The sequence below is a fragment of the Lemur catta genome, chromosome 13, assembly GCF_020740605.2.
Source record: "Lemur catta isolate mLemCat1 chromosome 13, mLemCat1.pri, whole genome shotgun sequence".
NCBI classification, from domain to species: domain Eukaryota; kingdom Metazoa; phylum Chordata; class Mammalia; order Primates; family Lemuridae; genus Lemur; species Lemur catta.
In genome coordinates, this window is record NC_059140.1 from 67,317,119 (window position 1) to 67,343,694 (window position 26,576).

Here is a 26,576-nt window from a genome sequence, read left to right on the forward strand (position 1 = left end):
TATCCTTTTGAAACTCCTAAGACATCATCTTAGCTATTCTAGTCACTCGGTGTTTATTCCCACATATTAACCCTTTCTGTTGCTGTTACTGCTACCTTCATTTCCATGATTTTGCCTGGGTTCATATTCTGTATTCCTGAAGAATTCCCTTTAGAATGTCATGTAATAAATGTGTTAAAAAAATTGTGCTTCAGAATTTTTTCTTTGTCTTTGTATTTGAGCAGTTTTACTATGGTGTGCTTAGGTGTGGGTTACTTTTGGTTTTGTCCTTCATGGAGTTTGTATTGATTGTTAAACTTGTGACTCAACCTTTTTTGTCCTCTGGGAGGCCAAGGTGGGAGGGTCGCTTCAGGTCAGGAGTCCCAGACCAGCCTGTGCAAGACTGAGACCCCCCGTCTCTATTAAAAATAGAAAAAATCAGCCAGGAAACTAAAAATAGAAACCAAAAAAAATTAGCCAGGTGTGGTGGCGAGCACCTGTAGTCCCAGGCACTCGGGAGGCTGAGGCAGGAGGATCGCTTGAGCCCAGGAGTTTGAGGTTGCTGTGAGCTAGGCTGACGCCACGGCACTCACTCTAGCCCAGGCAACAAAGCGAGACAGCGAGACTCAGTCTTAAAAAAAAAAAAAAACATCTTTTGTCACTCTGAGAAAACTCGCCATTATTTTTATCTTTTCAAATATTGCTTCTGCCCCCATTTTCTCTCTCCCTCACTTCTGGGACTCCAATTTCATGTACAGTAGACCTTTTACCCATGTTTCTTATGACTCAAACACTTTTCTACATTTTCTACCTTTTCTTTCTTCTTGCTTTAGTCTGGATAGTTTTACTGGTTTGTCTTCTTCTGGATTATTAATCCTCTCATCATCTACTTCTAACCTGCTGCTACACCCATCTGTTGTATTCTTAATTTCATTTACTATATGTTTAGTTCTAGATTTTTCCATTTGATTCTTTTTTTTATAGATTCCAGATTTCTATTTTCTTAAATATTGCTCACAAGTAACTGGATATATGAATTACCTGGGGATTTCTATTTTCTGGGTTGTGTCTTTTTTTCATCTTGATTCTGTCCATTGGTATGCCTGGCAAGTTTTTTGTCATAATTGAGTACTGGACACTGTGTAAGAAAATTTGCGGATGTTCTGTTGCTGTTATCTTTCTCCGCAGAGGAGTCCTTTAGCTTTGGCAGGCAATTACAGCAGCACAGGTCCCCTTAATCCAATCAGGGATTGAGTTTCTTTAAGGCAGGGTTTTTGTAAAACTGGTCTATTTCTAGGGTACCCTTGCACCTAGGGTGTATTTCTTCATTATCCCAGATGAAAGGCGGATGTGCACTCCATTTTGAAGAGCTGTAACTCCAATTATATATCCTCTGCGCCGTAACACCACTGCTAAATCTCTTTAGCTGCTCAGCCTCTCAGTCTCTTCCTCTGACAAACTGGCGAATGCTCTTCCCTTCACTCCAGAATCTTAACTCCTCCAATCCTGGCTTCCTTGGTGACCTAACACCATTTTTGTTTTGTTTTTCTTTTTGTTTCTTTTATAGCATTTTTAAAATGTCAAAATATTAGGGGGGTGCAAATGTTTTTGTCATATGGATAGCTTTTATAAGGCCCTAACTTGGAACAGGTTTGGGCTTTGAATTCTGCTTTATTTGATACTAATATTACCACGTCTCCTTTTTGTTTGAATTTCTCCAGTGTATCTTTTCTTGTCTCTTCATTTTTAATATATTTTTATTCCTTTGCTTTATGTGTATTTTTACAAGTAATTTATAAATAGATTTTATTTTTTAACAAAATCTGACAGTCTTTTCTTTTGATATTGAAATTCAGCCTGCCCACACTTACTGTGACAATCAAAAGACTCAGTTTTATTCCTTCTATTTTATATGTACCAATTTTTTTATAATAGTTCATCTTTTTTTTCCCCATGTAATATGTTACTGACTTGCACAGTGTCTTTATTTCCTTCACCACATCCCAGTTAGTTTGAATTTCTACTAGATTCTTCCATTTATCTCAAAATTACAATCTCATCCCAAATGATTATTACATTGATATTTCTATTAATCAATCTAAAATAAATAGCAACCCCACTAAGTTATAATATTTACTCATTTACCCTGAGTCCCAATTCATAGGCTTTTCCATAATTTTTGAATAAATCTAGTGGTAGGGTAGATTTTTTAAAGCAAGTCAAAAATACAGAAACCATAAATAGAAATCTAGACGTAGCCAATTATATGGAAAATAATAAGTTTAATGTGGCTAAAACCAATATAAACAAAGTCAAAAGTAAAATATTTGCAATGTATATGAATGACAGACCAGGGTTAATATCCTTAAGACACAAAGAACACCTACATTTTGATTTTTTTAATAAAGGACAAATAATCTAATAAGAATAGAAATAGGGAAACTGAGCAGGAAATTTACAGAAATATAACTTTAAATGAACAGTAAAGTTCATGAAAAAAATGCTCAACCTCTTTAACACTCATGGAAATATAATTTAAAACTGCAATATATCATATTTCACCCAACCAATTGGCAAAATAAAGTGAGTGAAGACACCCAGTGCTATTCTGGATATGACACCACACATCCTCTCGAATCCTGCTTGTATGAATGTGAATTGTTTGTTCTTGGACAATCTAGCAAAAGCTATTAAAATTTCCCCTACCAATCCCTCTTGAGAGAATCTATTCAATAGAAAAACAAAAATACATGTAAGAATCTTTAAGGCAGCAATTTTTTTTTGGAATGACAGAAACGTGGAAAGATTGGGTTATGTTTGGATACATTAGTTTTATCCAAATTACAGAATATATTGAAGGTCATAAAAATATGTAGTTGGAACTACAATTGCCCCCCATTATTGATGGTTTTGCTTTCCATGGTTTCAGTTATCCCAGGCAACCGCAGTCTGAAAATATTAAATGGAAAATTCAAGAAATAAACAATTCATAAGTTTTAAATCGCCCCCCATTCTGAGTAGCCTGGAGAAATCTCACGCTGTCCAGCTCCATCCCACCAAGGATGTGAGTCCTCCCTTTCTCCGCACCATACGCGCTGCCTGCCCACCCCTGAGTCACTCAATAGCCCTCCCGGTTATCACAGCCACAGGATTGCAGTGCTTGTCTTCAGATAACCCTGATTTTACTTAATACTTTACTAATAATGACTTAATTATTAGTTATTGTGACTCTCTTACTGTGCTTAATTTATAAATTAAACTTTATCATGGGTATGCATGTACTGGGAAAAACAGCATATGTTGGGCTCGGTACTATCATCGGTTTCAGGCACCCATTGAATGTGTTGAAACGTAACCTCCATGGATAAGGGGTGACTACTGCATTTGATATTCAAGTGAGGAATGTCCATGATGTTAAATGCAAAAAGCAAGTTTTCAGGTGATCTGCATGGTATGAGCCTATTCTGGTCAAAATAACAACAATAATTGTTATAATACATGGAGATATGTATGTATTAGCACTGAGAAAACTATCAAAAATATTTCACACTTACCAAGAAAATGAATAGAAAGAATGACAGGATTGTTATCTTTTCCTTTATACATTTCCGTATAGTTTTATTTGTCACAAGTGTTCTTATTCCAAAGTGTTTTGGATACTCCAGAATGAGACTGTTAACACTTGCATCGTGGGTCAGAGAAGGCTTCCTGGAGGAGGTGGCCATCCTCCGAGGCTTGCTAGGATCTAACAAATTGCGACCTTGGTAACCATGTCACAGAGTATTCAAGTTTTCCTCCACCAGGTATCCCTGAGATTTTCCACTGCTTTTCCCTTGCTCACTGCCACCAGTGTGGTCACTTTGCTGCTTGCCAAGTCTTCCATCTAATTCTGGGAAAAATAAACATAATTACAAATCAATTCTATTTTCCATTTGTGAGCTTCTTTAAGTGAAGCAGCAATGACAAAAGATTGAAACATTAGATTAAGAATGATCCTGGGATTCTGTATGGATTTCATTTTCCCTTTATATACCAAATTCCCACGATCAGAGGTAACCATGACTTCACTGCAATCTATAGACTGAACAAACCCTTTCCTCATGATGGATTCTCTTCTCATATTGCATTAGCGGTATGAGAACAGAAAATAGATACTACTTTATTTCCTGACTGTCTTTAGCAAAGGTATATATCAGATAGAAAAAAGTGAAAATGACTATTTTTCACATTGTCACATTCTGACAGACAATGACACCACTTTAAATTCTTTTTCCAGAAATATTATTTCATTTCAGAAATATATTTGCAGTTCCTAGGGTAGTTGTGGTTTTTTTCCCCTCAAGAATAAACATGACCACATTCTTTCTGCACTGTCATTTTTGTAATAGGAGGAAAAGCAAGCCGTGGCACATATATTTGGGACCTTTCCTCTCACAAGCTGTGCCACAACGCATAAAATCCTAAACTGAAAGCTTAGGACATTTGCCTTTATGCAGGTCAAATACCTACCTTCCTAGAGAGCTTTAAAGGGCAATGAAAATTATATGTCTCACTGTAGTTTTAATTTGTATTTATTTTATTATATAGAATTTTTAGCATCTCTTTGTGTTTATGAGCAAATTTATATTTTGTTTTCTATCATTGGCTGGTCATGGTTTTTTCTGTAGAACCTGGTAATCATCAGCAAAAAGCCTGGAATCACACTGTCCGGATTTGAATCCTTCCTGTGTCGCTTATAAATTATGTGACCTTGGGAAAGTCATTTAACTTCTCTGCATCTCAGGTTCCTGGTAATAAAATGGAGATAACAGTACCTGTATGATGAGGTTAGTTTAAGGATTAAGTGGGTAAACATAAAGTTTGTCATATAATAAGGGTTATATAAGTTTTCAACATTATATGAACTCTTTTCTGTAAAGTTCTTGGTTTTTTCCTGACAAATAAATTAGGGAATTGGCTCTTTGTGTCATTTGCAATTTATCTGTGTATTACCAATTTGTTACTTGTCACTTGATATTGCTTATATTGTTTTTTCCCGGTGGATTTTTTTAAATTTTTATATAATTTCATTTATATTTTTTTCTCTTATGGCTTCTGAATTTTAAATCACTACTAAAATATGCCTTTCCCACTACAAAGTTACAAAGAAATTCTCCCATGTCTTCTCCCATTACTTTTATGGTTTTGTTTTATACATTTAAGTCTTTGAACCATTCAGAATTTAACCTGCGTTCTGATTTTATCTTTTTCTGCATGGGGCCACCATTTATTTCCCTGTTGATTTTCTATACCAACTTACTGAGTTCCCATATATTTCCTTCTGATCAGTCTGTTCATTAACTTAGAGCAAACTTTTAATTATGGAGGTTATATTTTGTTTTTATTGTCTCAGATCTGATACTTCCTCATTCTTTTTTTCAGACTTCTGACCACTTTCACTTGCTTATTTATGAGTTGTAGAAATCAGTTTCTGTCCAGTTTCCCCAAAACACTTCTATTTTCATCTGGAATTGCATATAACTTCATAAATCAACTTTCTAGATCTTTGGCTGGCATACTTTTACAAATTTTTTGGTCTGGTTTTTCTATTTCTTTTTTTTTTTATGTATTTGTGAGCAACCTCAAATTCTATATGAAATGAAGGGATTATATAAACAAATATAACTAACTACATAAAACCTAAGCACTTAGGTTGAAAAAATTACATGTTTATTTAGGTCCAAGAGGAATGATAGTGCAACATGTTTAATTTTTCTATCATATATCCTCTGAAAAAAATGCTTGAAAAAATAAAAAATAAATCAACTGAATGAAACAGGCTTGAAAGCAGATGGTGTCCTGTCAGCCTTTATGCTGGGGACAGTCCCAGCTCCACTGCCTGAAACAAGATATCTGAGGAACCCACTTGGGGTTGTCTCTTCTGGGACCCTCTAGGTTTATGCCCAACTCCCTTACGGCCATGAATCAGCCTGAGAAGTAGATTTCAGACAGTCTTCAGGCCACCAGGGCAGAAGGGCTTTGGGGTTTCCTTTCTTGCTGCCACCCCTGGAAGATCACGTTGGAGGCCAGCACCTGCTGGAATACAGAAGAAGACTTGTGAAAGATCAGTCTAACTCTCCCTTCCCTCGGTGTCTCTATCCTCTCTCTCTTGTCTGGAGGTAAAAAGTGGAATTGCCTCCATTTCCTGAGTCTATGTTTATGTCCCTGGCACACTGTGCTGTCCTCCCCAGGGGTCTAGGGGACCGCTCTGGACACTGCCCCAGCCTGCAGGCATGTGGGCCGGCGTCGAAGAGCAGAGATGCTCACAGCCTTGCTGTGAGAGAGCACTGTCTGTCCCTAGAGTATTTCAGCACCAGAGAGCCACCAAATGCCCAGCCATGCTGTAGTGCTCTGAAACAAAGTCTCTACAAGGCCACCACTTGGTCCACCCCGTCTCTTGTCCCTGAGCACAATGACCCTTCCCCTGCTCTGCCATGGATGCGGGACAATTTAGGGACATCTTGCCTGGCCAGTTCTTCTCATACTAAGGAACACACTATGGTAAAAGACATCACAGAAAGCCTAGGCTCTTGGAGGACACATCCTTGGTTGTCTTTCAGGGCACCAGCCCATGGGTAAGGGGCCCTTTAACGATCCTGGAAGCTCAGAGCCTGCCAGTGTGGCACTGACTTCTCTCTGCGTGGCAGACTCTAGCCACAGGTATGGGAAAACATGATCCATAAGGCAGCACTTAGTAACATACACGGTCCATGGCCACTGGAAACTGGTGGGAAAAATTAAGGAATGATGAAGTGATGAAAAAATGCTTTACCCTTCCTTCATCTGTTGGTTTGGCCTGGCTTATGGGCTATGAATTTCTCTGCTCTTTTGCTCATTGTTCTTTCTAACACAAGGAGGGACAGGGACCTTTGTTGCTTCTGCTTCTGGTTATTGAAAACAGAGGAATAACATCCATATGCTGCCTCTTCACACTCACCTCCTGCCTTTGGGCTGTGTCAGGAACCTGTAGGTTCTTGAGGCTTCTACTTCCTGAAAATCTGTGAGAAGCTAGGCATCTTCATCAAACCAGGAGCTAAGGCGGATCGTCTGATCAATTGTTGTCACCAGAACCCTTTGTGTCCTAATACCCTGCTCTTTCTTTGACCTGAGGAACTCCCAAGCCTGGGTGGCTCTGCCAGCCTTTGCTGTTGCTGCACGCAGGTTGCTAAGAGCTGCTGGAGAAAGTCCCTCACTGTGAACTGGGCAGCACCACCTATCTGGGGTTTCCAACCTCAGCTAAATCCTCATCATCGCTGTCAATCCTTTGATTTGTTCTTGGTGGATTTTTTTCAAATCTTTTTCCTATTTGGGTCCTCTTCACAGCCTTGGATTGCCACCCTCTAAGCAGATAACCTTGTCTCATTCTCTAAGAAAAGGCCTTCCAGTGTAATTCCCTTTCTTTTTCTACCTCCACTGTCCACTTGCACCCATGTCCTTCTGTCCTTCCTGTTTCTACCTCCTGTCCTTCCCAGAAGAATTTGACTCCTCCCCATCCATCCTTTCCAACTGATGTTAATTTCCCCCCAAGATTCTACCCTTGATTCTTCCATTTTGTCATCTCTCATTCATACCTCAAAGCACCATTGGCTGCAACATCCTTCCCTTTTACTGTTCTTGTCACGGTCACCAAGGCCTTCCAGATTTCCACTTGAATCCAAAAGACTTTATTTCTATTTCAATAATGTACTCAAGTAATCCATGAACACATTCTCAATGTGAAAGAGTCGAACAGCTTGGGACTACAGAGAATACAAAGTGAAGTTATCCTCCCTCCCTCCCTCCCTGGACTTGTAGACCAGCCCCCACAGTCATTGTTAACCTTGAACTGTGCTGCTGCCCCTTGGTGCGGAGCAAAGCAGGACAGGCAGATTGCTATGCGCTCCCTCAGACTGCAGGCCTTCGAGAATGCCCCTCCATCCCCTCCACTTGCATATCCTTTGATTCTGTGTTTGCATTTCAAGCAGTTCCCTCAAAACCCTGACATTTGCTGCAGTTTTTTTTTTCTTATATTTGTTTTGGTCTTTTCTTCAAGTTCTGTTTCCCTGTAAAGCAGATCCCATCTGCTGTCTGTCTCCCAGAGATTCCTCCATCATTTTTGAAATACTAATGGAATGACATTTTTCTTGTCATGGGTTATGATTTGTTCTGATTAATTCTTTTCATCTTTTTTTTAATCATGAAATGGGATTTTAGGAGTGAGGTAGTAGAAACCAATGCCCAGATACTATCTTGATCCACACACAAAAAAAATAATGTGCATACATACGCATATACACACACATATGTACACACTCTTTACCTCTTGTTCTTCTTTTATGCATTTATTTAATTCTGTGTCTTGAACTCTCTTCATTCCCTGCTCTTCTTTCTCTGCTGCTTTTATACACTCCTTTTCCTCTTCTCCCTTAAATGGTCATATCCTCCAGAGATCCGTTCTCTACCTTCTTGCTTTTTATTCTCCTTGCTCTTGCTGGGTCCTTTCCATTTCCATGTATTCAGGTATTAGTAGAACACTGATGAACTGTCCTTCTGCACCCTCACCCACAGAGCCCCCAGGGCTCAGACCCCTGCATCCAACTACCCAGTGGACACCTCTACCCGGAAGTCCCACAGAAACCTCATTCTTCGCAGATCAGAAGCTGCACTCATTGTCTGCCCGCTTCTTCTCCTGAAGCCTCTGTCTTAGAATATAGCATTAACATCTACTCAGTCATTAGACACTCAAGATTCCTCTCCTCTTCCTCGCCTCCACATCCAGGCAGTTGAGGAGTCGTTTTGTTTTCACTTGTTCACTGTTTCCTAAATAGTTCATTTCCTTCCATTCAGCCCTCCTCTTCTCTCTCCTGCACTGCTACAAACATTTCCCTGTCCACAGCTTTGTTGCTCTTATTCTCCATCTTCCCACTGAAGTGAACCACATGAAATACAGGTTTAACCATACCACTTTCCTGTTTGAAGCCTTTGAATGCCTCTGTATTGCCAGTAAAGTGCAGATCCGTAAATCCTTAAAGGTACGGTGCCCATAGATACAGCCCCTGTCCACACCCCTATTTCCTCTTCTACAATCCTTTGCCTTATTCTTCATTCTCCAGTGATGATAAATTGCCTATCATTCCCACGTCATCTCACACCTACATCTTCATTTTTTAATCCTCTGCTTGAAATGCTCTCTCATCCCCTTGCCTGGCTAACTTCTACTTTCTTTTGGTTTTGGCACCACCTCCTCCAGGAAGCCTTCTACACTTCTCCCTTCTCTCCAGGGATTAGATACTTGCCCTCGTTTGATTCTTCCATAACCCTTCCATATACTATCTTTTCGCATATTCAATTATATTATAATTATCTGTTTATTCCCCAACTTCAGAGAGCAAGGAGTGGAAAGCAAAATGAAACCAAAAAAAAAAAAAAAAAAAGTATACCTCATCTTAAGCCCAAACTATATAATAGAAAATGCCTACCCAGGGATGCATGCATGCAAGCAAAAAGTAATTTCTAGAGTCTGACATGGAAGGCACCTTTAAAAGAAATTTTTATTTCTTTGTACCCTTGGTTTCAAAAGCTATTTTTAGATTCCTTTCCCCATACAGTACTTTAAATGAAAGCCTAACATTTATATAAGGATAAGCTACTTTTATTTTCCTACTTTAATACCAACCACGTTGTAATTATTATAAATGCCTAATTAGTAAGGTCTGAAAAAAAGAGCTGTTTTGTTTTGGGTTTTTTTCTCCCACAAGCTGGTGAGCTTTAGTTTCAGATTTCAAGATTTCTTTGGAAAGTGTGCAAGAACCATTTTCGTCTGAGTTTTCTCATGTCAGAATACATGTACCGTCTCTGGGCAGGTTTTATTTTGTTTTGTTTCCTTTAAATTGGTTGCTGGAGGCCTCGTGGGTCTCACAGGTAGGATCTCACTATAGTGGCTACTTGTTAGTGGAGTCTCCACATTCCAGTCCAGGTATCAACTTTGTAAGCCTAGATTACTATTCTTTTCTCTTCATCTAAGCATGATTACACTCTGGGAAGTTGACTTACATGACTCAAATTCCAATAAACTCACTTATTTAAAATGTAAGTACCAGATACCCATTTTCCTGGATCCATTCACCTGCATAGGACACACCTTCCTGATAAGGGAATTCTCTTGGAAGATCATATTTATATTTACAGCAATGCCAAATTAGTGAGGGTCCATGGACCAAGCATATGGGGGACACTGTGAGGATCAAATGAACATAAAAGCATCTAGCAGAGGATTTGAGATGTACATTCTTATAAACTTTTTAAAATATGAATCAAAATACAAGCATGCAGCAAATAGCTTACAATCCAATGGTGAAACAGCTAGATATAACAGAAACCAGAGTTAGCCATTGTAATAAAAATGCAGAGATCTCTGACAGGGCTGAGGATCAGAGAAGGCTGTGTAAAGAGGAAGACGTTGGAATTGAACCTTGAAGGATGGACAGAATTTCAATAGCAGAAATGGAGAATGGGCCAGAACTGTCCAAGAAGAGAGAATAATGTGGGGAAAAGACATTATGATATAGCTTGATAAGCAAGAGATTGAGATATATGAACTTTCTTAGATGTTCTTTAAATGGTATTTTATAACTCTGTAACAACGATTAAAAGCGCTTTTCTACTGTAGGGATATTTGTGATTAGATGAGCAAGACCAGTTGTCTAAAAATCAGAACACCTTTCTCCTGGAAAGAATGCTGAAAATTTCTTAGCTGTTGGACTCATCTTTTTCAATATCTCTTTTCAGTCATCAAAATAGCCTGTTATAATATACATTAATGCTACGGTTCTGAGATTAGCACTTGCTTACACTGGTGGTTCTGTAGGTTGGTATTTGATGACTTTTGGAGAGGTACTTTGAAATCTTGGATGAACAGAGAGATATGTTTTTAACAGAAACATTTTCAAAACCTTTCTTGTAAAGAGTCACTTCAGGAAGATTTCTACAGATGAATATTTTCATCTGTTTTATGATGATCCTTCTTGGTTTTCATTTCAGAAGGTGGCATTTTTCTGACCTTCCCCTACATTCTCGGCCCCAGCTTAGGGATCTGTAATGACTTTTGTTTTAATGATAGGGAGTTGAGAAACATGAATTATACTGGCACTTTAAAAAGTAATATCTTCAAAGTCAATTAATTATCCATTCTGCCCATATTTTTTATTAAATTATTAATACCTAATTTCAAAAGTTAGGACCGTTGGCTATGGTAAGATGTGAAGATGAACAGAATTTTTTTGCTCAATTTATGTTAGAATGTGCCTGTAAGAACCATTATGGTAACAATCACTAATGCTTGCCATTCTCTTACTTTTTTAAGTCTTTAAAAATGAAAATTGATTTGTCTTCTACATTTCCCTATTTTCCATGGTGTGGATCCATCATGATTCTTTTTCATATTCCTAACATTTTTTAAATCCCAAATGAACCACTGTAAATGTTTATGTGCATGACCCTATTTACAGGCTATGTTCCCAGGCTTAATACACGGCCAAATTAATTCCTGCTGTGCATTTTATTCAAAGAAACACTCAGATTATACATTTGATGTAGAACTTTTGGAGACAATCCAGTTGATATAGAAATCAAAGGTCTGTCTGCTCAGGGGCACTCTTTATTTCTCTAATAGACCAATTAATCCATCTGTCTTTGGTAAGGGCAGTTACTTATTAAAATTTTGTTTCATCTGATGAAAGATATTCAGTCCTGTCTGGAATAAAGAGAGTTGGTCCTCATTTATTGGCTGTATTGAAGCACTGTGGTTTTATATCTGTTATTTCCATCTTATACACAGGCTTCTGAATTCCCCACTACACACCTGTGGTTTCTCCACTTAAAGGGAAAAGAGATGCTCCTTTTATGTTTCTCAGCTATTGTGACTCTCCAGCACATTTCTATACCAGTTCTGCAGACTTCTAGTGTGGCTCCAACCAACCTATTCAGGCATCACAAATCTTAAGTGTATCTGAGCTATTATGTGTTGAATGCTAGTGTTACAGAGACACCAACCCTTCCCTTCCATTGTTATGTCTGTTTTAATAGACATGCTTCCTAGATATCCTTAAAAACAGTATCTTTGTTGATTGGTTTTCCTCTTAAAGCCATGCATCACTGTGTCTGACGCAAATAGGAGAAAATATAAATGTCCATATGTATTTAACCATAAATAGGAGCTCAATCATATTGGTTGAATGAATGAATGAGAAAAGAAGGGAGTGAAAAAGAAAAGAAAGGAAGGAGGGACAGGGGAATAAAGGAAAGGAAGAAACATGGTTTCCTGAGCGGCCCTTATAGGTTTTCCCTGATAGCAAAGTCATTTTTAAAGTAGGATGTTCACCTGTGCTCGTCTCTTTTTTTTCACATGTGGGACCTTACTTGGCAAAGTATAGCAAATGAGTTTGGATGAACATCCCTATCGTAGCTTTTCCAATATTTTCACAGATTTGATGTCTGTTCCCATGGAAATAGTTTTGGCAAGGCTGGTTGTAGACAGAAGCTAAGAACGAGAGCCATATACCATGAGAATTTCATGTTCCAATTATCAGGCAAAAGCTAAAAGTCATACTTTTGTCTTTTCAACAACTTGGTGCTTTAAACTCAGCAGGAGAGAGCTTTATTAATTCAAGCAAGAAATATTTTCATTATATTAATGAGGTTTAATTTTTGACTATTTACATTTCTCATAAAAGTGAAAGCAATTATGGGGACAGTGTCAATAGGGAATTTTCCTTGAGGGGATAGGAGAACTTTCAGATTCTGGTTATTGCTTTCAAAATTCCCACCTCCATGCCTTTCTCAGTGAACCGTCTCAGCCAGCACTTGCTCACCTACCTATTTTGAGGCCTTTTCCTCATCAAGTTTGGACAAACCATTTATAAGAGTGTTAAAGAAACTGAATGAAAGACTTGGTGGAAGAATGTGACTGAGCTGTGGAAGTGAAATATTTCTGAGCATCCAGGACAACCATTTTCAAATAAGTCTGCAAGTGAAATAAATGCAAAAATAATGGCTCATAACTGAAGACCATTTTGCCTTTGGATGAGAACCTAATTTATTTCTATGAAAGTTAACTTTTCTGGGAAAAGTCAAGAAACAATGGAAGCACGAAAGAATTACTGGGAAATGCATAATCTTAGAGCCCATTCCTAGAGAATTTGATTGAGTGGGAACAGATGGGAAGCCTAGAAATTGGTGTGCTATAGGAAGCACTGCCTAGACTATCAGTTTAGGATTTGGGCATACTTTTAACATTTATTCATGAATTATACTGCAGGTACACTTGTTTTTAAAATTCCAGGGTTTGGGCCAGGCACAGTGGCTCATACTTGTAATCCCAGCACTTTGGGAGGCCCAGGCAGGAGGATCACTTAGGCCCAAGAGTTTGAGACTGCAGTGAGCTATGTTCATGCCACTGCACTGCAGTCTGGGTGATAAAATGAGATCACATCTCAAAAATAAAAAATAAAAATTCCAGGGGTTTTTTGTACATTGCACATATGCTTGTTTATGCAAGCACTTTCATTAGTAGCATACAAAGTGGTCAAATAAACCATGCAACAGAGCATACTAGATTTTTAACCTCTCAAGGGCAGGGACTATGTCTTCTTTGTCTTTGAGTTCCTCAACACTAGCAAAAAAAGGTGCTTAATAAATGCTAAAACCAGCCACTAGTGAGGGAATCCTGATATCCTTAAGCAGATGTATTGCCTTGATTCATTATAATTTCCTCTGGCATTATCTTTGATTTAAAGTCTACATTTAAGAGTAGTTTTCATTCCAAGTTGGTTAGGATAAAAAAGTGCCTTCTCATATCTCAAAGAGCACATGATCTTTTAAAGATTTCGCTGCCCATTAATAAGATATTATCAGAATTTAAGAGAAAAAATAAAAGATACAACTGAAGTAATTCCCCTGGTGCTCTTTTGAAATAGTTTAGAAAAGTCATATGTTTTCCATGGGATTTGTCTAGAATTAAATTACATTTTGATAATCCTTTCCAGCTCTGTAATTCCATTTTTTACTGTTAGGTTTTAACACCTAAAATTGTCAGCAAGCCTCTGAACAAAGATGCTTTTGTTCTGTTAGCAAGGGATTCTACTTCTAAGTCTCCACATGACCTTCAGAGGCATGCTCAGAGCCAGATGGATGTCAAAATGCAGAGAGGGACACTAAAACCTCTTACTGGCCTGACCAATACATGTAGTTTTATCTGCAACTCATGTCCCTGTTTGCCTACCTGGAGAATTTATTAACATTTTGCAATTACTTTGAAATAGGGTTAATCCTCGGTTTAATAAACTGAATCATAGACCCTATTGAATGAGTAATGCTAGTCTATTTTCAGAATGGTTTGCATGGTTTTTTCTTTCTCAGTAATGACTGATTGCAGAGCAGACAATTGATTATTTAGCAAGCTGATCAGTGGTTCAGCAGCCTGAAATAACAGGATGGTAGTAGGATTAGACCAGGAGAGGACCAATGGACCAGAAGGGGTTATTTTTTAATCCAGCCTTGCTTCAAGTAGAATTGAATTGATAGCAATCATAAAAGGTGGCAATGTTTTCTGATTGATTTCCATTTTTCAGGTCAAATTGGCCTGTTTAATTTATGGGCTTTGAACGGAGATTTTCACAACGGTGGAATAAGAAGTCTGAATTGGGTTGCATTTATAGTTCCACATTAAGCTTCTAGTATGTACCAAAGTCTAATGACTGATATGTTGAAATAATTCTCACAATGTAAGAAAGGATGATGGGTTTGGTTAATTTAGCACAAATTAAGAGCAATAAACCAGCAACATTTTGAAGTTACGTCTTCCAGCACCAAGCTCATTGAGGCACATGTCTATAATACATAGCAATGCAGAATTTGACAATGGATAAGAAGTTGTAGTAGCATAATGCAATGAGCAGAGGATTAAGGAAGGCCCAGGCAACCTGGCTTTTGTCAACATGCAGCTATACACCTTAGTTTTCATTTGTAAAAAGAAAAACTTGGACTACTAAATTTCTAAGCTAATTCTGAACTCTGTTATTTCAGTTGCATAAACTGAACCTTGAAATCGTGGCATTAAATAAGAATATTTAGTGAGATTCCCAAGCAAAACTCAATATGGACTTTCTTCAACCTACAACTTCAAACCACTGGCTTAACTCTAAAGTCACTAATTTTAGCCCAATTTAGACATAACATAAATCTGTAGAATAAAATTATGTATAATTGATACAACTCTAAGACAAAAGGAAGCTCTCCTGAAACTCCAAAGTTACTAATTTTGCACAATAGGTAATTACTAATAGAGATACAAGTTTGAACCAATCAATGTTTTTTCATGTTTCCTTTTTAAAAGACTGAATTAATAATAAGGCACTGGTAGGAGAAATATTTTCATACTAGCATAACTGTTTCCATTTTTATATGTTGTCTGCTACATAAAATGTATCTTAGCAAAATTTGCCATAATATCATATATGTTGTTCTATATTCAGATCCTTTCACTAACATTGTATTGTTAACATATTTCCATTTTTATACATGGGCTTCATAATGATTTTAGTGCCTGCAAGTTATTCCATCATGTTGTTATACCACTATTTATTTATTAACTATTCTTCCAATTCAATTTCTAGTTTTTGCGTATTAAAATAAAGTAGCATATTCAAAACAGTAATTTGGTATTTGATCTGATTTGTTTTGTACTACTCCTATGGTAATCTGTATCTGTCTTTTTGATTTTACTTGCCTATAATTATCTCAGGTATATTTACTTAGACCCTAATAATTTCTTCACTTTTTTCCTGTTTTTTTTTAAAGCTTTTATTTGACCAACGTAGAATTTGCATTTTAAAAAATCACAAATAAAGGCATATACATTTTTTTTCAAAAATGTATTATGATAAAATATATAACATAGAATTTGCCATTTAAACTGTTTTAAGTATATAATTTAGGGCATTAGTTACATTCATGATCGTGTGCTACCATCACCACTTTTTCCAAATGTTTTCATATCTCCAAACTCTGTAACTATTAAGCAATAACTCCCCATTCCTTCCTATCCCAGCCCCTGGTAACCTATAATCTACTTTCTGTCTATATTAATTTATCCATTCTAGATTTTTTAAATAAGTGGAATGCTATGACATTTGTCCTTTTGCTGTCTGGATGATTTCACCTAGCATATTGTTTTCAAGGTTCACCTGTGTTATAGTGCATAGGAGAACTTTATTCCTCTTTGTGGCTGAATAATAGTCCATTATATGTATGTACTTCATTTTGCTTATTGATTCTTCTGTTGATGGATACATGGGTTGTTACCATCTTTTGACTATTCTGAATAATATGGCAATGAACATTAGCATACAAATAACTGTTTGAGTCCCTGTTTTCAAATCTTTGGAGTGTATATCTAGGAGTGGAATTTCTGGGTCATATGGTAATTCTATGTTTAGCTTTTTAAGGAACTGCCAAACTGTTTTCCATAGCATCTGTACCATTTTACGTTCCCACCAACAAAATACAAGGGTTCCAATTTCTCTAAATCCTCAGCAATGCTTGCTATTGTCTGTTGTGTTTATTATAGCCATCATAGAACATGTGAAGTGATAGCTCATTGTGGTTTTTATTTGCATTTCACTAATGACTCATGATCATGAGCATCATTTCAGGTGCTTATTGGCCATTTGTATACCTTCTTTGAGGAAATATCTATTCAAGTCCTTTGCTCATTTTTTTAATTGGGTATGTTTTAGCTTTTAGTTGTTGAGTTTTAGGAATTCTTTGTATATTCTGGATATTAAACCTTTATCACATATATGATTTATAAATATTTTCTCTCATTCTGTAGGTTGTCTTTTCACATCTCAGTAATATCCTTTGATGCACAACGGTTTTTAATTATGATGAAGTCCAATTTATCCATTTTTCTTTTTTACTTGTTTTTGGTGTTCTGTCTATTTCAATTTGTATTCCTTTAAACTAATTTTCCTTTTTACTCTTCAGATTCTTTAAAGCTACTTTATCACCATGAGTTCAGTCATTGTTGGATTGCATATTACTTAATGATATATATGGGATTTAAAAGAGTAAAAACTTGAAAGTTTTATGTTTTTATATTTTAATAAGTACTGAATTTTGCCTGTGTGGCAACAGCAGCAATAAATAACTTCTTTGTTCAATATTTAGAAAAGGTACTATTGTAGTGGCTGGTGAATGCAGATATAGTTTATAAAGCACATCTGGATGCTTTAAGGATGAATAGCTTCCCTAGACTTCCTTGGGGAAGTGCCCAAAGATAAATAGTGGAAATGCTGCATACAGGATAAAATAGGAACTGAGTTGAACATAAAGAATTTCAAATATACTCCCTGTAAGTAGGTTCTCCCAAAGAAATAGGTATATTCATTATACATCTTTAAGGGTGCTGCTACTAATAATTCTCTAATTTTGAAGAAAAAAAATCAGCAATGATATTTTAGGGAAATGTCAGGTAAGGAGTATGTAATTACTTGAGTTGGAGTTTGCTTTTGGTTATATGGGTGACTTCTCCAAATCGATGATCTTCTGAGTCCTCTTATTTGTTCTTGGCAATGCCTTTACCCTCAAGAACTTTGTACAAATGTTAAATCTCAATACCACGCTGTCAGAGCTTAGCTTTCCATTTTGTCTTCAGATTGTATTTCTAGCCATAAAGAGCAGCCTTCAGGAATTCCGTTCAGCTTGACCCTCTGACCCAGCTCTGGCAGCTTTGCACATCCAAGGATGCTGAGCTTTCAGATTATTCAAATGTTATGTGTGTCCCGAAGTCTGACCTTTCTAAGGAAAAGACATCCCCATAACTTTAGAAAGATGGAAAATATATGTGAAAGTGAAAACAGAATGTCCAGTAATGGCCTGTTAAATTCATAAAATTATCATCTAGGTTTCCAATTGCCTGAGGAAACCAACTACTTAAGAATTGACTATGTCTTTGCAGTGGGGCTGGAACAATTGATGAACCATCCTTTTTAGTTTTTACTTTGTAATCTAAGGATTTTGTACTTCAACTAGGACAAAAAGTTAATTTGGATTTCAGGAAATCCCTCCATAACTTATGCTTATATGGTTTACTGTTAATATGACTTCTCAAATTTCTCTAAATATTCTCCTAGGAAAGTCCCTAACTCAATAGTAAAGGTCAAGACTGAAGAGATGGTCTTGAATTTTATTCTACTTTCAAGCTAACACATTACCCTGCCACAGTTTCATGGATGCTGGCAGAAGACATGGGACCCTCGAGTCAGAGATTCATCACAATAACAATAGCGAGAGTATCATCACGTCTTGCACAGGTCACCTGAGTCCCAGCTTCTACAAGGTGATGCAAAGAGGGCCACGTGACAACTACAGACTTGGTGGATAGCATTACAGGAAAGGAACCTGAACATTACACACCCACAGCTTTTATAATGAGCAGTAAGCAAATCTGCCCTTTGCTCCAGACGGAGACACTATCTTTATCTTCCAAGATGATTCACTATTTAAATATCCTTGAAAAGATATTTTGGAGGAATAACAACTCAGAGTTCCATGGAGAATTGTTCCTAATACATATACATATGCACCAGCCTATTTTATAATGTTGACATGAATTCATAATAGTAAATGGTGGAACAAAATCAATTCAAGTTGAATATGATCCCTTACCTAAGACTGATAATTTGTCAAGGTATTGGAGTTAGCCTTCATTTTCCAGGATGAAGAAGACCAATCAGCATCAGACTGTAGATAGAAAGTATTTGGCACTGAGCATGTAGCAGGCATTTTGAGGGTAGTTGTTATCATCTCCATGTGAGGATCACCTACTAGTTTTTATTTTCAGGTTTCTTTGCTCTATTTCTGGACTCAAACTTACATTACTTGGAAAGCTCTCCACAGATAGGTGCATGCCCATTTCCTTCAATCCGTTGCTCAAATGTCTATTTCCCAATGAGACTTATCCTGATTCCCCCACAGAAGTTATTAATATATCATACTCTCTCCCAACTATTCCCCCATCCAGTTTACCCAGCTTTATTTTTCTCCCTAAGTTTACCTTCTAATGTGTCATGTATTATGTTTATTATGTTTTATTTTCAGTTCTCCCCACTGAAAATGTAAGCTCCACGAAGGCAGAGGTTTTTAGTCTAGTTTACTGATGAATCTCCTGTCCTTAATACTTGGCCCATATGTGGTGCTCAATAAATATTAAATGAATGAGAGAACTAAGCCTTAAAGAGACTAAGTACCTAGTTGTGGGTGCATAACTAACAAACCAAGACTGGGACTCAAAGGTAGGTCTTCCAAAATCAAATCCATTACTATTTCCACTATGCAGCTCTTACCTTCCTCAGCCTCTCCCCACCCTAAGGCTTAAGCTAATGACACGGCCCTTCAGGCAGGTGTAGGCCAGCTCTGCCCAGGGGCTGAGAGACCCCAGGACTAAGTAGGCAGAGAAGGGAGGAACTGTGAGGCCGGGCTGGAGCCAAAGAGCAGGGTCGGCTTTACAAGTAGGTGTATTGGGAAGCCGATCCCCTGACCTAACTGTATCTGTGTGAGCCTCTCTGCTGGGTTAATAACTCATATGCATTGCTCCAAACCCTATAAATGGGAACTGTCAGAGTCTAATCTCACCAAGTCAGGACTGCCGATAGTAATAGATGCTTTGTAGAGAACTTTAATCTACAAAGCAATTTATAAAACTCTCACAAATGAATCCTCTTAGGAGCCCCAGGATTTCGGCAAAATAAAGATAGCAGAGCTTGAAAATAATGAAATATGTGAAAGAAAGACAGCAAAAAGGTCTCATGAGATGGCTGGAGGGAGCCCAGAGCAGCTTACCTCATCCCAAGCGCCCAGATGTTCTCATCACTCCAGTGACTTTTGGGGGCATGTCAACTCCAGTCTCTGCACATCCGCCAGTCAGTGGCAAACACGGAGCAGCAGCCCACGCATAGGATTTACATTTCCCCCAATAGCGCAGGCATTATAATATTTAAGAAGTAAATGACCCAGAAGCTGTTTCCCCTTGAATCACATAGTGCTGTGCTGTCCAGTAGAGCAGCCACTAGGCATATATATCGCTATTTAAATTTAAGTTGATTAAATCAAATAAAATTAAACATTCGACCCCCACCCCCATCACACCAGCCACATTTTCAGTGGTCAGTAGACACACGTGACTGGTGGCGAGTGCATTGAGCAGTGCAGATATGGGACATTTGCATTGCCGAAGGTTCTGTGGACAATGCCACTCTAGGTACACTCCAAGTGACACAGGAGCAGCTTCTGTCTGCAGCTCAACCTGGCAAAGCCAGGGTTGTCTTGTGTCGCAGTCTGTTGCTAGAACTTAAGCCTAATATCTCTTCTACGCTTTTTTCCACTTAATGATCTTTGAACCATTGTTTCATCTTGTCTTGCCCTTTGAGGTCATGGGATGTTTTATTTTCTGTCATACGTTCTCTGACCTTGAATCACCAACCTACGCCTCTCTCCTTCCCGCCAGGCTGGTTGTCTTTTTCTCAGCTAGCTAACAGTTCCCTGCCACGTGAAGTTTAAGACAATCCCCTCACTATTATCTCATTCTTTGGAATATAAAATTATCATCTATATCCAAATTAAAGTTGCAGGACATGATTAGAGATAATACCAGGAAGGGGGTGGTGAAGGGTGGCAGAACATATTCTAGGGTAACTTGGTAAGACCTGGAGGCAGGAGGATTAGGTTTGACCCTGATGGCTAACCCATGGGCAGGAAAACCAAATATTAATTAACATCTGCTGGGGTCTTAGGGACATATTTTAAAAGCATATGAAATATATCTATCTGTATAATCAACATGAGGTCATGCTGGGGAAATTTTAAAACAAAATCATCTTCCAAAAAAAAAAAGAACCTCTCCACAAAGATAGTAGAGAAAGAAAAACAGCTTTGTTATTGAATAAGCATAAATCAGGGTCTGATATACACCACAGGGAGTTCACAGAGGGATTAATTGCAAAGACAAAAAGAAATCTCACTCATTTATAAAGCCAAATGGTTGCGACCTGTTACATACATATTGTCAAGATAAACAATAGCTAGCCAGTCCTCAAATAAAAGGACTTGACAGCACTGTTTGTCACACAGAGTTTGTCTGAAAATTACCTGATAATTGGGGTGGCCATCTGTGTTAGCTAATTGGCTTCATACAAAAAAAAACCTTCTGGTATCTTATGACAGGAGGTAGTTTTGTAACTTGGAGGGAGGCGCCCCTGGGAAGTTTAGGCTCCTACCTTCCCACTGAAGCTGGGAAAGAGAGAGAGACCTTGTCTCCTTTGATTACCTTTCAAAGACATGGCTCCTAGGTCCTAGAAAAAGACACTTCTGGGATGTAAGACCTGCAGGAGGCTTTTTAAAATAGTTACATCTCAAAGGGGAAGAGAAACAATTTGTAACTACAAGTTTACAAAAAAAAAATGTTCTAAGAAAAAGAAGAACATTGCTTTCCCTGCTTTTAAAAGTGAGAATTAAGCCTCTTTTCATTTGTATTTGCCCTTATAGTCTTCATAAGAAATATATTAATTCAAAGTTTGTATAACCATTTATAATGTCACCGTATTTGAATAATGGTAGAGAAAATAAGTCTCAATTAAAGACTCTAAATTGCAGATAAAGAGGAATTGTTTACTCTCAAATACACATGGTAACTATGATTATATTAAAGAGAATCTCAGTGAGTGCAGGTCCTGGGGGTATCTTCTTTGATGATTGAATTGAAATGTTTTATAATTAGTGATTTAAGTCATGTACACAGAAATGGCTGGCAAGTGCCTGAAAACAGTCTAAACGTTTTCATATGTCCTCCAATAATTTATTTTATACTACTTGTAGAACAAATACCATTTTATAGGTAGTGCAAATGTAATATTTTTCTACATGTTCTGAAATAGTGACATTCAAATAAAATTTTATCATATGAACCAGGCATACTGCTGGAGCTGTTTATTACCAACTTCTAGAGTAACTGACTCAACATGAGTGATAAATTATCTCAGGAACAGTTCATTTAATAGGAGCCACTAACAATTCTTATCTCCCAAGTGAGGGTTACCTACCAATTTTTGTTTTTTCTGTTTCTCATTCCTATTTCTGGGGTTTCTTATTGAGGGTGGGGGAATCTATGTTTCCCAAAGCCACCTTTTATTTATTCCAGAATGGATTATACAATGCCTTTTCCCCTAGCTAATTTTTTCTGTTTATACTTTATTAAACTTGATAATACAATACAGCATAGATTCCCTAATAATAATGCATTCATTTGCATAGAGCATGTTCAAGTCTTACTCGGGTCTTACCTTCGTACTCTTGGATTGTGGTACTTACCATAGAATAGGCCCATTATTTCAGTAATGTAATCTGTCAAGGTAAGAACTGAAGTGATACGTAGAAAACATTTTTAAAGGAGCTACTTGCTTTGAGTCTATCTCCTCTAATGTGCAATGTGCTTAAAGTGATTGGTTTGAAACTGTATATGCATTTCCTATATGCTATGCACTGATTTTTGGCTTTAAGTACACTTACAGAGGGTACAATAATTTGCTTCATTATAATAGAGCAGATCTAGTAAAGAGATTACTCATATCTGGTTTTCTATTTTGCAAACTTAGAGGTTATTTTGAGGTCCACAACTAATTTCTCACATAAGAAATTATCGGGATCCTGGACCACTGACCCAGAAACCAAAGGATGGACAATTGCAAGACAGAATGTATTCTGTCTTACAGATAAACAAGGAGGTTGACCTTGTGTACATCCAATGTTCCTCATTATCTTAGCATCCTTGGCAGTATAGAGAGCCATGAGAAAACCGAAACTGGCTTCAGTTAGAGAATTAGTGATTCATGAAGTTTTGGTAGAGATCAGTTAAGCCAGAGAAGGGCCCTCCTCCTGAGAATTGTAAAACAGGCCCAAATGAGCTCTTCCAACTCTTATGAATGCCATTTTCCCTCTTCCAAATGCTAATTTCTCCAAAATAATCCACTTCACTGCTTTAGTCCCCACGGGACTTCTATCTGGGCTAAGGAATTAGTTGAAAACAGCTAATGGGCTCGAAGTTATTATTAATACTTCTCCCAGAAATGTTTGCACTTTAAACAGAAAATCCAGAAACCAAAATGTTTGATGGTTCCAAGGAAACAAATCGGTGATGGGAAAACTTCAGGAAGATGGGGAGATAATCTGAGATAGAACAGGCCTTTCCAATGCCTCCCAAACTACATCACAGAAGCAAGTTTATTCCTTTGCACACAGCTTGTTTTCACCACGGGGGAAAAAAAAAAAAAAAAGAATTGGGTTGGTGTTTCTTGCTGCCAAGTCATGTGTCTGAAGGTGATGGAAATTAATAATGGTTTTGAGGGTAAGGGAAGGAAAATTTTTACAATCTAAAAATATGTCAGTGAGAAGCAAGCTGCTAACCAATGAGTCCTTAGAAGAAAAAAAAAAAAAATTCTTTCTTTTGCACATCAGCCCAAGCTTCCAAATTTCAGAAATGCTCACACAGTAGAATTTCATCCTATTTGTTCTCCTTTTCTCATGTCTGAGCTTCTCTCCTCCATTCCCCTCTGAACTTGGTTGCTTTCATTTTATCATTTCAGTTCAATTTCCTACCAGCTATTATGAGGTAACTAGGACCTTTTAAAAGGATAAATTTATATTTTCCCACTTAGCTTTCCATCCCTGCCTACAACAAAAACATCTGGTGAGTCTAATTTTAAGTAATCAACCTTTTCAGGCTGGTGATTAAGAGATATATGTCTGCATCTGCATTTCCTTTGTGGAAGTTCTGCCTGGGAGCCGTTCATTTTGCATCAAGCTCCAGGTGGTTTTCATTACTCCCTGCCACATCTTTTCCCTGTGGTCAACCTGCCAGAGTAAGCAGCTCTATTTCCTGCTCCAGTCTCCTGCTCTGTAATGTAAAACCATTAACAAACGTTAATAATAGTAACCCATCAGACCTCATTATTTCAGTAATGGAATCCGTCAAGGTCAGCCACTGATAGCTGTTAATGACCACTTTGTTGATAAATAGGGGGTAACTGCAATAATATTCATTTTAAGCAAATATGTTCTGATTAAGAATTCATTCTGCCCAATTGGAGTCCAATTAAGCCAGCTTCTGGAGGGAGGCTCACTCAGGCTCTCTCCACGTAAGACTATGTTCGCAGAATCAACACAGTTGAAGTTTGGCTGTCTTCAATAAAGCTCTTATCTCTTTTTGGAAGAGATAAAACTTTGTCTTTCATCCAAAAGAAAATAAAAGTGATTGTTCTGCAACCTTGCCTGGCCACAGACTTCCCTATCTCTTGACCCTAACAGAGAGGCTCATCCATTTACCACGTGCTATGGTATGATGCTATGGTTTTGCTCTAATGTGAACCTAACTTGTTCATGATTCGCATTAGGGATCTTTTCTTATATTAATCTATTTAATTATTATGGAAGTTTCCATGTATTATATAGCAACATAAAGTAGATTCTGGCTTTGGATTAGAGGTCTAGCCAGAACCTAGACCTCCAATGACCTTCAACATATTTACCAACCTGTACAGCACAGACACCAACCAAGCTGAACAAATACAGGTCTTAGCACCAGAGCCAGAGGTCTGCTGAGCTAGGTGTTAGGCCTTAAGTTGTGGAAAATTCTGAGGAATCCCAAAAGATGGTAGATAAAAGGATGAATAGGGGTAGGGGACTTCCAGGGCTCTCAGCAGTGGCTGTTGATTAAGGAGGAGAGATGGAGTTTGAATGTTGACAACCATTATGGCCATCACAGTGAAACGGGCTGAAAGGAGCCTGACATCTTGCGTCTTCTTTAATTGTGAACTTAACCAGTGTTTATAGAATGGTGAGCAGGTGTTGGACATAATGCTGCCATTGGTTATGCCCAGGTAAAAGAAGCAGGCGCCATCGTCACCCTCAGGGACCTTACAGTACAGTGGGAGACAAAGGCAATATGTATACACATAAAAATATAATTTTAAGCTGATGGAGTGGTATGAACGACAGGACATGTGCCATGAAAGTAATAATGGGACCTATCTAGAGAAGGTGTTCAAGGAAGGCTTTTCTGACCATTTTTAATCTCAGCTGGAACTTGAAGAATATGAAGAAATCGACCATATCGTAGCATCTTGAGGGCTTGGACAAATTATTTGAAAGCTTCTTTTGCAAAGAAGTACCTATCTGATTATTTGGGAAAGGATGATGCCCCACAAATAGTAAGTTATAGTAGTATTTTGTCAATTTTTAACATGTTGAGTATTGCTGTCTCTTTAAAAAGAAAAAAGATAAAGTAGTTTTACAAAAGAGTGAACCAACTCTTGAGTTTTAATATTAATAAAAAGGGTAAAGTGGCATCAAATTCTTTACTGCAGTGATAGTAATTAAAATTGCTGTTTCTTGTTGGGAACACAAAATCTAATGTTTTGGTGACTCATGACTTTTAGTAAATTGTAAAATCCAGGTTTACGGCCCATCTGACCTGCTTTTCTCATCCCGATGCCTCGCCACCATTCCCCACTGGCATTGCCCATCTTAAAAAATGGGCCACCGTCAGCCAAGCTGGAGCCCTGGGTACCATGCTTGCTATCTTCCTCGCCTCCCATACTTAGTCCATGGTTGCACCTAGCATTCTGCCACCTCATTATCTCACAAATTCATCCTTTCTTCATCATCCCCTCTGGCTGAGCCATAACTTGGGACTTGATCTTTTGACGGGAATAGTGCTAGAGTCTCTTAACTGGTCTGTATTATTCCCACTCCCAGTTCACACATTCTGGTGCCAGTCTAATTTCTAAAACACAAATATGATCAGGTCTCTCCCCTGTCTGAAGTCTTTTATTGGCTCCATCTTACTTATTCATGTAAAAATGACATACAAGCCCATTAAGAATTATTTCCTGCCTTCCATCTGCTCCCCTCTATACCACCTGCATAGTTCCTCATGGCATTTTGGTCTCTTTTACCAACCTGCATCCCCTCCCCAGCCCATCTCCCCTTCCTCCTGCCCCCTTCCCTTGCCATTCCTCCCCCCTCCTCCATCATCTGACTACTACTCTTCATCCTTCCACACTCAGGTCAGTACTCCTTCCTGGAGTCCCCTACCCACCCCAGAGCTGTCTGGGTGAGAGGCCCATCTGGTAGGCACCCCTAGCACCTCCTTCTCCAGACCCAGGTATCTGTTTACTAAGCATCTCAGTCTGCTTGGATATACTTTAAGTACCTCCAAATCAGTATGTCCAAAACTGAATCTTCACCTTCCCCTCAAAACTTGCTCACACTCCCTGAGTTCTCAAACTCCATGAGAGGTACCACTCTGCAAAGCTAAAGTCTTCAGCCTTTATTTCCTCCCTGGCACCTGCACCCAAACAATCACTGAGTTCTGCCAACTCCATCCCCCAATGTCTTAGGAATCCCGCCACTCTGTCCCCGCTGCCGCTGCCGCTGCTGTCTGTCGTTTCTCACCTTGTTTACTGCGGCAG